Raw genomic sequence first — 14,389 nt, 5'->3', positions numbered from 1 at the left:
TCTTATTTTCCTTTTTATGGCTTTAGAGACATCTGGCGCTTTTTAATAAGCCAAGACTACTAGGCGTCCTGGTAGGTTTGTGTCGTCGTGGAATCACTTGTTGTGACACGCTTCAGATCTTCTAAGCAGGGTCTTGACATAGAAGTGTTCAACACACCTCTAATCGACGCGTCTTGAGATATGTCCAAGAGGGAAGAAGTGAAAATCTTTGGATGATCTCGTGTCGTGTCACGGGTCACGCCCTCCGAACTTATTACTCCGACTCAGAGTCTAACTAAAGTCAAACTATCTGCGATTTCAACCTCAAGTCATGATTTAAGTCAAGAAACTATTAGTTTATTTGCAGTGTGTGGACTTCAACCTTTAATGGGGACATCTAGGATGTCAACACTGGAGACAATGGGTTTTTCTTCTCCACTCATCCCTGTCCTCCATCAGTGAGCGGAGTTCTGCTGTGGTAATGTTTCTGAGCCCAGCATCCCGCTTCAGGGTGTCCAGGAAGATTATGCCTCTTCTACCCCTTCTCTTCCTTCCTTCTGCTGGCTCCCACAGAACAAGCTGGCTGGCTGGCAGCTCAGAATGTCGGATGCTTTGTCCAGCCAGCTCCATTCTCCGTTTCTTGATCTTTTCAGAGATTCTGGGAATTCTAGAGCACAGAGTTCTGTGGACTAGGTCAGGCAACGGTGTGGCCTGTAGTTATAGTGCCCCGTGACGTGAAGGCCAGGGGCTATCTGCCCAAATTGAAGAGTTTTTCTCATCTACAGAATAGACTGAAAACAAACTTTCGAAAATAGTTACATCAGCTATAGGATACGCCACCTACATCGGCTACATATACATGTAGCAGCTAGATGCAGAACTCCAGTCAGAAGCTCTGAGAAAGGTGTCTGATAGACACCGAAACGTAAGTTATGTTAGTCTATCTGGGTAGTGTAAAAGAAAACTTCTACAGTTCTAGACAGAAAACAAAGTTGTCCGCGGAAGTTGTGGAGAAGAGAATGAACTCTAGTTGCTGTAGTTCCATCCCGGTTCAGATGAGAGGTGATTACTGCGAGTTAACGGAGACAAGTGCGACAGCAGACCAGATCCAGCAGCCCCGGTACTTTACAACTCCGCCGTGCAAAAACAATCATCTCCGCGCATCAGCACTAAAACTGTTCTCGGGCCCGAAGTAGGAATAAAAACATGTCGGTAATGAAAACATTACACCGCGCTGATGGGAAACTGTCGGGGTAACGAAGATGGACGGAGATTGCCGAGCGGGAGGGGCGGGATGAGCACCCCGCGGGACTCCGCTGATGAGACAGAAGATTGGCTCTTTTGGTTCAATTACTGATGATATTTGCACAGGTCGGGTCGGACTTAGCACCTACTGTACTGCAGGGTGGGAAAAGTTTAGGGTGTAAAGTTGTGTGGACAGAAATAGACTTTTGAGACCTGTGGTCATGCAAACAGTCGTCAGTATGAAATGACTAGAATAATGGACGAGTGAGTGAGCGAGCGAGCGAGCGAGTGAGTGAGTGAGTGAGTGAGCGAGTGAGTGAGTGAGTGAGTGAGTGAGCGTGTGAGCGAGTGAGTGAGTGAGTGAGTGAGTGAGTGAGCGTGTGAGCGAGTGAGTGAGTAAGAGATTGAATGAGTGAAGATTGGCTGGTTCAATTACGGATGATATTTGCACAGGTCGGGTCGGACTTAGCACCTACTCAGCTACTCTACTGCAGGGTGGGAAAAGTTTAGGGTCTAAAGTTGTGTGGACAGGAATAGACTTTTGAGACCTGTGGTCATGCAAACAGTCGTCAGTATGAAATGACTAGAATAATGGACGAGTGAGTGAGTGAGTGAGCGAGCGAGCGAGCGAGTGAGTGAGTGAGCGAGTGAGTGAGTGAGTGAGTGAGTGAGCGAGTGAGTGAGTGAGTGAGTGAGCGTGTGAGCGAGTGAGTGAGTAAGAGATTGAATGAGTGAAGATTGGCTGGTTCAATTACGGATGATATTTGCACAGGTCGGGTCGGACTTAGCACCTAGTTTAGGGTCTAAAGTTGTGTGGACAGGAATATACCTGGAACTTTTGAGACCTGGCACGGATTCTTGTGATCATGCGATCAACACCTCTGATATTTGCACATGCTTGGGTCGGCTTTGGTACTTATTATACTGGGAGGTGGAAAAAGTTTAGGTTGTGAAGTTCTGTGGACAGAAGAAGACGCCCGTCGACCTTTGAGAACGACAGTGGGCATCTGTGATAGAAAAACAGTCGATCTGAATACTAGTTGGGTACTAGGTGAGTAAAAGAAATAAGCATTGAATGAATGAATGAATGAATGAAAGAATGTATGTATGTATGTATGAACGAATGAATAAATGAATGAAGGGTGGAATAGATGAACAGATGAACGGATGGAGGGGTAGAAGGATGGAGGGGTAGAAAAATGGATGGAGGGGTAGAAGGATGGATGGAGGGACGAGGGGAAGGATGGATGGATAGAAGGATAGATAGAAGGATGGATGAATGTTGACAATGGATGTCAATTTCTAGTTCGGGGTCTGCAAACTATCATCCGTTGACACCAGAGTTAAAGCTCGGAATCGCCTGATATGTATGGCCTTAGAAAACAGCAGAATCTAAAATAAGTTCAACACAAAAATAGCGAAATGCCATAGAAACCATGCTGCTATTTTTTAATCAAAACATCAGAATCCCAGCGGTGCTGTTGTGTTAGCCTGGTATCCAGCCTCGATAGCTTTAGTCCGCTACCCAAGATCCGCTGGTAGCGGACTAAAGCTAACAAGGCTGGATACCAGGCTACTGTTGTGTCCCCTCTCCCGAAAGGATGGATGGATAGAGGATGGATAAAAGGATGGATGGACGGATGTGTGGAGCATGGATGGATGGATGGATGGATGGAGGAATGGGTGGATGGATGGATGGGTGGGTAGATGGATGGATGGATGGATAGAAGGATGGATGGATGGGTGGATGGATGGATGGATGGATATATAGATAAAATGATGGATGGATGGATGGAATAATGAGTGGATGGATGGATGGATGAATGAATGAATGGATGGCCTTAGAAAGCAGCAAAATCTAAAATAACCTCAACACAAAAATAGCGAAATGCCATAGAAACCATGCTGCTTTTTTTTTAATCAAAACATGAGACTCCCAGCGGTGCCGTAGTGTCCCCTCTCCCGGCGGTCCCCGTGTAGCGGCCGCATCCATCTCGCCTCGATAATTGGAATCCGAAAGCTAATTTTTCTGCCCCGTTTCCCACGAGCGCGCCCGGCACCGAGGCCCGGAGTTTGGTGCTGAGTCGCCTCGGGGGGTCGCGGAGACACACCCTGGCGCCGCACTCAACCTGAACGCTACCAGCGCGTTCTACTAGTATATTGCCGATGTCTCTACTAGTGTGCGTAGCGGCTATGTCTGCAGTGGCTAGACTATGTCTTAGCGTTAATTGTACAAATGACATATTGCACGTGAATTGATATTTCTCAGTGTATTTTCTTTACTAGCTGTTTCGTACAATGGCTAGACTATGCATTGGTGCATACACGTATGGTCCAGCAATGCATACGTTAAATGTGATTTGTTAATTTTACAAATAACATATTTCACGTGGATTTATTGTTACATATTTCCTGTCTATAGCCAACTAGAGAAACCTTAGTAAGACTGTTTCGGCTAGATTGTGTATTGGCGTATGATCCAGAAATGTATATGTTAAACATTTGATTTTTAAATTGTACAAATGACAGATGGCACGTGGATTAACATGTATCTAAATGTAACTGCTTAAAAACTAGATGTAGGTTAGCATCACACACGTTCAGTAGCCGACATCTCTTTGTACGTAACGGCTATATGGTGTAATGGCTAGACTAATAGTATGTAACGGTGTACATGTATAATCTAGACATGCATACGTTAAATGCGGCTTGTTAGTTGTATAGATGACATAGCGCACGTGGATTTCGTGTCATCCAGAGTTGCAATTGGATATTTCTACTAGTCCATGAACCTAGCGGTCGTATTGTGCAATAGTTAGACAATGTATTGGTGTATAAAGCAATGTGATTTGTTAATTTTAAAAATGACAATTCTGCACGTCGGCTGATTTAAAGGTAACTATTGAAAACTAGGTTACCAGCACATGTACATGTACATATCACACTGAACCAAACTGGTAAGGATGTTTTGAGGCAGAATTACATGTAGTCATGTACATGTAGTCATGCTTTTGTAATGCATACCTGTATTGTAATACGTTGTTATATTTGGTTAGCACTATCACTTGCTTATAGCACTAGTGACTTGAAAACAACATGATACGGGATGTTACACCTTAATGACGACATCGCTCCAGTCTGTTTGTACTTCATTACAGCTTCGCATCAACTTTTGACCCCGCGAATACGGCAGACATCAGGATCATTAAAACGGTTTGAATTTTTACGACGCCTTGGCTGGAAGCCCGTAGGTGAGACGTCTTTCCGACGCCACCCTGCCCCAACTACCGCCTCGACTCGCCGACGCCGGCCCGCGTCTAGTCTTCGCGCGGCGTGCCTGCCTTCAGATCTCCGAGTATCGCACGCCAGGGCTCGAAATACCACTCTCCAAGCAGAGGTTTGGGTTTTGGCTGTATTTTTAGCGTGTTTTTAGGCCTTTTTTTATCGGGGTTTCTCTTTTGCACTGAATTTTTTCCCCACCAAACCCGAATAAAATTCAGTGAAAATGAGAAACCCCGATTTAAAAAAGCCTGAAAACACCCTAAAAATACCCCCAAAACCCAAACCTCTGCTTGGAGAGTACGAAATACATGTTTGGGAATAGGTGCACTGGTGCACCCAGCCAAAAATATTAGGTGCACCCAAATATTTTTGGGCGCACCATATAAAACAAAACCGATTTACAGATCTTACTTCTCCTCTTCTAAGCTTGAATCTGAAATGGGAGCTAACTTATTCTTAACAAATTCTTGCACAAGTAGTAAAACAAAGATTTTATTATTTTTCTGACACTTAGATGCCAAAAATATCCTGTATACTATTATACGTTTAATATGTACAAATATATCTACCGAAATATTTGGGTGCATGTACCACAGAAAAAATTGGGTGCACAGCTCCAATTTTTGGTGCACTAAGGTGCACATGCACCCAGTATTTCGAGCCCTGCACGCAAGATAATTGATTAGAAGAAACCAAGAAATACATCAAAAACGTTGATGTTGTGTTTTTTTGCCGACATCTGCCGACAAAATTGAAGTCTTCGAAGCGGATCAATTTGCACGACATCGATATGAAGACGCATGTCGTTCTGACGTCGTTCGGCACTGCAGGTGCGCCAGACGGACTGGGCGGTTTGTCTAAAAGACCGAGAGAAGCTTAAATACCAGAACAGGCGTCCAACCGCACCAAGAATCATTCTGTAATCATCTGTGTACGTCGTTGAATATCCTGACAGGAAAGGTGTTTGAAATCCAGTTTTACGTTCGGCGAGGAAGAGGAGAGTTTACTAGCCTCCACCAGGCCTTTCTACGGGAATACGGGTCGTAGAATTTGGCAAAAAAGAGAGTAAAATTGGCCAAGCCGCAAGGGAGTCCGGCCGCGGGGAGGTAGTTTCTTTCCCTGCGTGGTCAGTCAAACCTACAAGGCGACTAAACTGCCCTGGCAGTTATTCTCCTATATATAGCCAGAGTAGTTAGTCTGGTAGAGACTAAGAGGTTACAGCAATCTATGTTTTCGGATGTACCCGTTGGAAATGTACAAACAAAATGTAAATTAAGATAAAAATAACTCAGCAATATACGTTAACTTTTACAAGAAGTTTGATTTCTTCGCCATCTGGTATATACAAAAATCTCTCCTGACTTATTTGCAGTGTTAAAAAAACATCCGTCCTGTCGACCCAGCGGAGTATGGCACATAGATGGTTCACAGTCCGACCGGCGCTAATATATTGACTGTTATTAAATGAGACTTATGGCCCCTAAACTAACAACCGGGGCGCCATGCTGTGAAGCCTAATTAAGGAAGGGAAGTTCAATAAAGAAGTCCACGCCTGACTTGGTCCTAAGTGTATTTTTAAAGATTTACTGCATATTAATGGCACCAGTTGGGGCGACCTGTTAACTGTTTCGGCGCGGCTGATTTGGTATTAAGCAATAAAGATTACATATCAGAGAACGGTAATTAAAAGTACGATATTGTTCTCACATATGTAATTGGGCTATTCAAATTGATCGATTTGGTCTGGTCGTTTTGCGTCTGTCTTTCAACGGGTTTCTTAGGGGTAATAACATGTACTAGGGTTTGTACAAGGACAAAATTTCCTTTGGATAATACTAAAGACGCCACAGTCTTGAAACATTATTTGGTCTTAGGAAACATAAGCTAACGTCATTGATTCATTCCTAGCTTTCATTATTTATCATTCTTGTGGAAGTGTTTTGAACATTTTTATATTGATCCTCGGGCGACAAGCATCTTCCTAAAAACGTACAGGTTTTACGTGTCTTCATTGCTGATTTTACAACCGCATTTTTGCATAGTATGACGACTTTTAAATGATTTTACCCATCAAAATGCTAATTTATGATTTATATTATGGTGTCAGAAGCGTATGCATGATGTCATCTAGTGAGTCAGAATTGCGTATACATCCGTGTCTGTATATGTATAGCTGGTATCTACCCTTCGGTGTAACACACCAGCTTCTGTATCTGTATAGCCGGTATAACCGCCCTTCGGCGTAACACACCAGCTTCTGTATCTGTATAGCCGGTATAACCGCCCTTCGGCGTAACACACCAGCTTCTGTATCTTTATAGCCGGTATAACCGCCCTTCGGCAAAACACACCAGCTTCTGTATCTGTATAGCCGGTATCCACCCCTCGGTGTAACACCAGCTTCTGTATCTGCATAGCCGGTATAACAACCAGCTCAGAGTAACACACCAGATACATAATCACCAGAATACTTTAACAGCATGATAACTCTACCCGATTGAGCTATCGCACCGGTTACATGATGATGGGCACCACCTATGCCCTGCACAGAGTGAATCGGGACCCATTTTTATTTATAAAAACTACTGTATTTCCCAGACTAAATAGCCCCATATCTGCACCCACACCGCCATACCCCAAGTGGACGGTAAAAATTAGCCTTCAATTTGCGAGGTACGGACTCTGACCGATGCGCCCCCGGCCAGCGGGCGGGCGGGGGTCGCACAGGGTCCCCGGGGAAGACGGGGTCACCGTCACGGTCCGGCTACGATCAATCGGGACGGCGCTGGGAACGGGCCGGGATTAGCTGTATGTCTGGGTAATCGATGAGATCGATATGTTGTTATAGAGGATGCGCGGAGGGAAGGACGGGCTGTCTGCTTCTGGGTCAGAGTGTGAAGCGGGTTGTGTACGTGGAAGTTCCGTGTTTTGTTTTACATTCTCAGTGTCGTAAAATAGAAGTCTAATTCATACTGACATGGGACATGGAAACAATGTCAATGTCTCATACACAGACAGCCAGCCACCCCCTCCCACACTCACATACAAAGACACGTATACCTACCTGCATACCTAACTGCATACACATACATGCACACACACACAAACACACACACACGCAAATGCACCCATGGGTGCATACACTCACAAACCATTGATATTCACGAGATATTATCGTTGAGAGCTTATCAGATATCTGTTTCAGCACCAAGGACATGGGCAGCCCATGTGAAGTGGGAATCAATGCTGCAGGTTTACCAATCTTACCTGATTGGGTTGGATTATGCTTAGGTCACATTTGAAACGGCGCCCGTTCGGCATGTCCTCGGCGTAGACGCCGGCCGGCGTCATGACGCCGAGCGTGCGCCGTACTGTCAGGGTCACAATTAAATGTTCCTTTACGGCTCCCTGTCGGGGCCTGCTTGTGCTCCGGCCGGCGGCTCTCATTAATATTCATAAACTTTTGCGGCCGGTTTCTGTCAGGGACCCGTCCGGTGCCCGGTCAGTCGCCCGTCCTGACCCGTGCGGCGTGTGATAGGGTGCCGACCAGCTCTTACAGTTCGGCCGGGCAGCTGTCAGGTCCCTGGCGGGTTCCTGGCGGGATCCCGACGGGCTCCTCTCGTGTTTTTGAGCAGGTACATATATAAGCGCTGCACTGCCTGCTACCGTTCACGTCAAGTAAAGAGTACACGTCAAGTAAAGAGTAGACTGAAGTTGGCGATGCAGCGTTCAGTGCAACCTGCAAACAACTTACAAGCCCGTCTGAGATTGAGATTGGTGACAACCTACATGTAGGTCTTCTGGCATTGGTAGCTGAAGAAGAGAGGCAGGCAGAACTGGTGCGTCGCAAAAGTAACCGAGGGCCTACTTTCGAAAGTACTTCAACAGTGACGCAGGAATTCCGAAGTACTTCAGCAGTGACGCAGGAAGTGTGCCGTGGCAGCTCCTTGCTATTGAGCAATAAAACCACTGAATATCGTTACTTCTGTTGAAATTTGGACTGAAAATAAATGCCAATAACTTCTGATTCCATTTTATTACGAAGGCATATGACGTAACAAGAGATAATGTCAGACACATTCTATTCCTGTTATGATCTGTTTTATGAAGTTGGCAAGAGAGCCGTGCCGGCTGTTTTCCCTTGCCCTTCGACATTCTGACACACAAATACAAGGTGTAACACACACAAGTACACGATGTAACACACACGTGGTGAACTGTGCGACGTAGTCTGAGGCAGGAGTTTATATATGCTCCCTATAACCCCCTTTTCCTGACCATCTGATGCACTGATCAGCACATGTGACGTCATAATCTTAGGCAGGTGCCTGTTCGGCCGCCTGACGGGTCCCGGGCAGTGAGGTTACGGCGTCGCTTCGGCGTATTTCGCCGAACGGGGCCCGAAGTGTTTTTAACTCTGAGTTAAAATCGATTCGGCGACCGCGCGGGGCCAAAAATAGGCCGGCAGCCGTCGGGAAGCCCGCCGGTCTCCCTCCAGGTCCCGTTCGGTAGTGCCAAAAAACACGCCGAACACGCGCCGAGCGGGCCCCTTTCTTGAATTGTGACCTAAGCATTAGGTAAGTAATTTCTGGTGATATACTTTTTAAAGCAGTACGGAGGTAGCCTAAAAGTACGCCTCATACAGACGCCTACTATCCCAAGAAATTTCAGACTTAAAGGCTTGCTTCTACGGTAAGCCCTACGTCTGTGAGCTTTTGGCGTCTTAAGATAGGGGTAATTCATAGATTGGTAAAAAAATTAACGTCTAGTTTTAATTTAAAGTACCCAGCACTCTTAAGCCATTTGCGGAACGCCACGTGTCATCTGTTTGTGGTGAAATTTATTGTCAGAAATTTCATAGTTTGCAACACGATTTTAACTGATTTCTCAAAGAAAGAAAACATACAACTTAACGCTTTTAACTTTTTCTAGTGGCCACAAGAAAAGATCTCCGCAGTCGAGTGGAAGACAGACACAACAAAAGCGACACGGAGTTCGGACCGAAGAAGCCCCGAGGTGAGAAGTCCTGTTGACAGGTCCCGCCTGTATGATGGATGATCCCCGGACGCGGATAATCCTTTAATCCGGTCCGTTTTGTTCCGCCGCTCTACCTGCCACTCACCTGTCCTGCTGCTCTACCTGTCTCTCACCTGGTGTGACAGGTGACAATTCTCGTCTGCTTTCTTACGAAGGGACGGTTCCATTTTGGACTGGAGGTGGTCAATAACTTTTGATATTTTTGTACTGAGAGGAAAGGTGTTGATTCAAGTTTTAAAATGAAGATTGCATTTGAATGAAAATTTAAATTCAATAATTTGAAAGAGCGGTTGGTTCAAGTACAGGGATGTAAAAAGTTGGTTAAACAAATTGCATGAATCCCCCGGCGTCCCCGTAATTTCTTAATTTGAAATAGTCTTAAAACTTCAGAATAACTTTTCCATCTAACACCACCATGGGTTTGAGAACTGTGTACAGAATTGTCATGCCTGCCTTGTTCACCATCGTGAGCCTGCAGGAAAACAAAGTACGTCGCTTGTGTGTTTGAACCTTAGGCTGTGTTGTGTCGCCCCAACCTCCACAGGGAAAATGTCGGGCCTACCGGCTCTACGTCCCCTCCGGCTGGGATAGTAAGTCATTAGAACCAAATCTGCCCGTTTTGTCCCGATCCTGGGCTGCCTAACATGCCCCGGGGATAGGGCGGTTGTGATGCAGGCAGTCTAGTCAATTCTCTTATTATCAATCGGCACACTTAAGGGGAATTGTATGGGATACTACCAACCGTATCATCCACCATACGGAAGAGAAGGGCCAGGTTTGCTGGGCATTGTTTTAGAAACAAAAATGAGCTTGCTAGCGAACTTTTGCTCTGGACACTGGTCAACAGATGGACACGCCAGCGTAGGGCGACCTCAGCGGACCTACATAGACCAGCTTGCCGAGGATGTAGGGGTGAGGGCTGAACATTTGGGACAGTTAATGGCGGGCAGAAGTGACTGGAAAGAGAGACTAGACTAGCCGCCCGACTTGATGATGATGATGATGATGATGGGGAATTGTGACTGAATGAAAAGTGAAAAACCCTTTAGTCTTTTCAGATCAGTTCTACAACAATAAATATACTGTTGCTTTTCTTCTTTGTTATTCTTTCTTGATCTCGAGAAGTTTGATAAACATTGGTGTAATGTTTATAAGTTGTAACCAAACTACCTTGTCAGTTTCCAAAGTTTGGCCGGGGATTTTGAGGTCACGGCTCAAGAGGAAAGAAAAACGTCTTGAAGGGTTCAACGTCTTAGCAATAAGACAGGTGGCTAAGCCTACCCGATGTCTTGGCTGTGACACTCTCACATGCCGCACCTGCTGGTTATGGCCCTGAGTACCTTTGGGCCGAGAGGTCCACTACGTAAATAAACAGACGGCAGAATGTCCCCAGGGTCTCGGTCCCAGGGTGTTCCGGTCGACTGCGGCGGTAAGTTTGACTCCCTGAGCTGGAAGTTTCTGACTGGTAGGCGACTTGTACTAAGTTGTAAACCCTCTTGGGTTGGAAACTTCTATAGTATGTTTGTCTGCTTGTTATTAAGAGCCATTCTATGTCACGTTTGCAAACTGAGAGGCACTTCCAAGCCTCGGGCCTGCCCACATTTGTTATGACGTTAGTTCAAAGTGTTAGGCGCCAAGCTGGCTTGGCAAGGGGAGGGGCACACCCAACATACTCTGTAGTTCAAGGATGTGTAAGATCCGATCTGTACTATACTGTGCCCCTAGCCCTTGTGTTTTGCATGGAGCTTCCTCACTCCTGAACTTATAGCTACCTGGGGTTGGTGTGGACTTTGTCTTTCGAGGTCGCGGTACAGGTATCATGTGCGGAGTTCGATTGTTGGTTAGTCGAATGTTGTCATTGTGACGGAAAAGGGAGGGTCAGTGTTACAGCTGCGCACTAACTACACAATGGCTGGTTTAAAACGTTTGCTAGCTTGTACACAACGTCATGTGAAGGTCATTTCTGGTCATTTTGGTTCGAAGGAGCAGGTCCACAATATGGCCTGATGTAAATATCTCTGGGGTTAGACCTGTGTGATCTCTACAGAGTTGCAAGTTCAAGGTTATGCAGCTTTAGACAGTCATTTAAGCCCAACAGAACACGCGTGTTTCTACTTGTGCAATTTATTGCATTACTACCATCTGTAAGAATACCAAACGCAGTGTACAATTGATTTTTACAAAGTCAACAGTTAACAAAAGACATTTAGGGCACATAAGTGTTACGGAGTTTTCTGTCAAATTAAAAAGGTAGAATGCACTTTGCGGCCATGCAGTTCTCGTATATATTGTTCTATTTCTGGTATATATTACACTAATATTATACTACAAATGGAAACATTGTAATTTAGGTCAGCTACTACATAGATCAAAGTGTTGCCCCCCCATGTGTTTCCATGCAGACCTATAAGTTTCCCATTTGCAAAATGACTTTAAACTGCTTATGAAATATATGTTAATATTACATTCGACATGTTTTGTGTAAACGTTCACATTACACGATAATAACATTGCTGTTCACTGTGTTGATAAAAATCAATACGGTTGTTATACATGAAAAAACTAAGCTCTGTCACTTTAAAATGCACAGAAAGGAACATACATGTACAAGATTGATAAGCATTTGAAGTAAGAATGTTTCCTCACATGTACCTGTACTTCCTGATACAGTGGTCGCCAGGGTCAGCTACGAACACATGCCCATCCTCTGTCACAGCCACCCCGTGGGGTTTCTTTAGTTTGTCCCCATCACTACTAATGGTGGACACCCATGTGCCATCTGGGCGGAATACCTGAAGCTTCTTGCCATGTTTTACACCACCTACATCAGATACCTCCCCAATGTTTGCTAGAACTATGTTCCCCCTGCTGTCAGCTGACACCCCCATAGGGCCCCACATGTCCTGTGGCTGGCTGCCCTTCTGACCAAACTTGTGTTGGACGTTAAGATTCTTGTCAAACACCTGAATACAGTCGTTGGCTGTATCTGACACAATGATGTTGTCCCTTTTATCCACGCAAACGAAACATGGCTGGTTAAACTGCCCTTTCCCCTTCCCTCCCACCTGTTTCACTAGTGTCCCATCTGCCTCAAACAGGAAAATGCTGTGTTTGCCATAGTCAGCTACAAGAACCCTCCCATTCCTTTGTACTGCCAGCCCATAGGGCTTAGTGCAGTGTTTACTCAAAGGAAATTTGTGCAACAATTCTCCTGATGGTGTAAACCTCTTAACTTCTTCCCCACATTTCACCACTATGGTGCAATCAATCTGAACTGCAATTGAGACAGGATTTGCACCTGTTGAAAATGAGTAACAAACGTTTCCAGCCAGATCAAACACCTGAACACGTGCGTTGTAATAGTATCAGCCACATACAGCTTGTCTCCACTGACTGCTAGATCTATGAGGGTATCAAACTGTCCCTGTTGGCTTCCTTTCCTCCCAAATCTCAATACCGGGTCGTTACTGCTAACGTCTACAGTGAGAGGGGAGCACCGCATCCACATATACAATACATGTCCCCACCCACCACCTCCCCTTTCAGCCACGCTCACCACATGTTTCCCAGATGTTTGTGGCCTCCAAACTGCTTTAAATCTACCGCCAGCTAGGGTGGTGTCTACTTTAACCAATTGCCCCCCAGGGGACGTGACTGTGACTTCTGGATTCGTTTTCCAAACTTCGTCTGTCCGTGGTCTGTAAATAACAGTAGTTGGCAAACTCTCTACCGGGGCCTCTGTGATGAACAATATTTCTTCCGATAGAAACAGGTAACAGTGAGCAGGATCAGTGTACAGGGCATCTGACTGGAAAGATATCTTATTCGTCAAAGCCTTATGCTTAATCTCAGTAGAAGAAAGAATATTTAGCCTATCTTCTAACTGTTGCCTAAATGTGAGAATTTCTACATCATTACCTCTAGCTAGAACGTCTGTAGAGAACTTCAGTCCTTCTTCAGTAGACTTGAACTTTTCCTCCAACTCTTTCTCTTCCTTCACAAGAGGCTCTTTCTGGTCCTTCTCCATCTTGTCTAACTTCTCTTTGGCCTTCTTTTCTTCTTTGTTCAGCTTTGCTCTCATGTCAGCAAAATGTTTCTCGATTTCCTTTCTTATTGTTTGACAGTTTTCTGTGATGCTTGTGAGTTCTTGGCCAACGGTTTCCTTAGTTTTCTTCAGAACATCAGCTGTATCTTTGGTTTCGGCTACTAGCGTCTGTAGTCCAGCCTTGTACTTTTGTGCGACCTCACTGACCTCCTGTGGGTCGTGTTTTCGGAGCCACCTTGGCCCTGGTCGGTGCTCTTTAATGGTGCAGTCTCGGCAGACGAGCTTGGCGCAGGGTTGGCAGTAGAAGGTCATGCGCTGGTCGGTGTGCCGAGGGCAGTACGGGGCCCAGGTGTACTTTGGCCTGCTGCTGGGGTTCTTCAGGTCATCCATGGTGATGATGTAATGGTCTCTGAGTTTTGGAATGTTACTGTGAGCAGTTATACAGTTCTTACACAGTAGCAAACGGCAGTCCGTACACAATCCTTCTACCTTATTGCCAGACTCACACATCTGACACTTGGCGTGAGCTTCCTCACTGTTGTGCAAGGCCCTGAAGTCCAGCAAGCTGTTCATGAAGAAGTATGGGGGCAGACTGCTGACACCTGCTTCTTTTAGCCTCACCTGGTCCCGACATGTAGGACAGGTGAACTGGGTCTCGCCCTTCCGCCATTTTTCCAGACACCCGGCACAGAAGGTGTGAAGACAGGGAAGGACGCGGGGGTCGGTATAGATCTCCTCGCAAACGGCACAAGTCAGAAACTTCTCATCAAACTCCTCTAGTGGGAGGCTAGCAGCGGCCAT

At 45.6% G+C, this 14,389-nt stretch overlaps 1 pseudogene; it reads right to left on the bottom strand.

The window, feature by feature from the left end:
• Positions 1-11,741: 11,741 nt before the first annotated feature.
• LOC109471448 lies at positions 11,742-14,389 on the bottom strand (annotated as a pseudogene).

This window comes from Branchiostoma belcheri, unplaced genomic scaffold, assembly GCF_001625305.1.
Source record: "Branchiostoma belcheri isolate BF01 breed outbred unplaced genomic scaffold, Haploidv18h27 scaffold25, whole genome shotgun sequence".
NCBI lineage: Eukaryota > Metazoa > Chordata > Leptocardii > Amphioxiformes > Branchiostomatidae > Branchiostoma > Branchiostoma belcheri.
The sequence above is the reverse complement of the archived record's forward strand: the minus strand, read 5'-3'. Positions and strand labels throughout refer to the sequence as shown.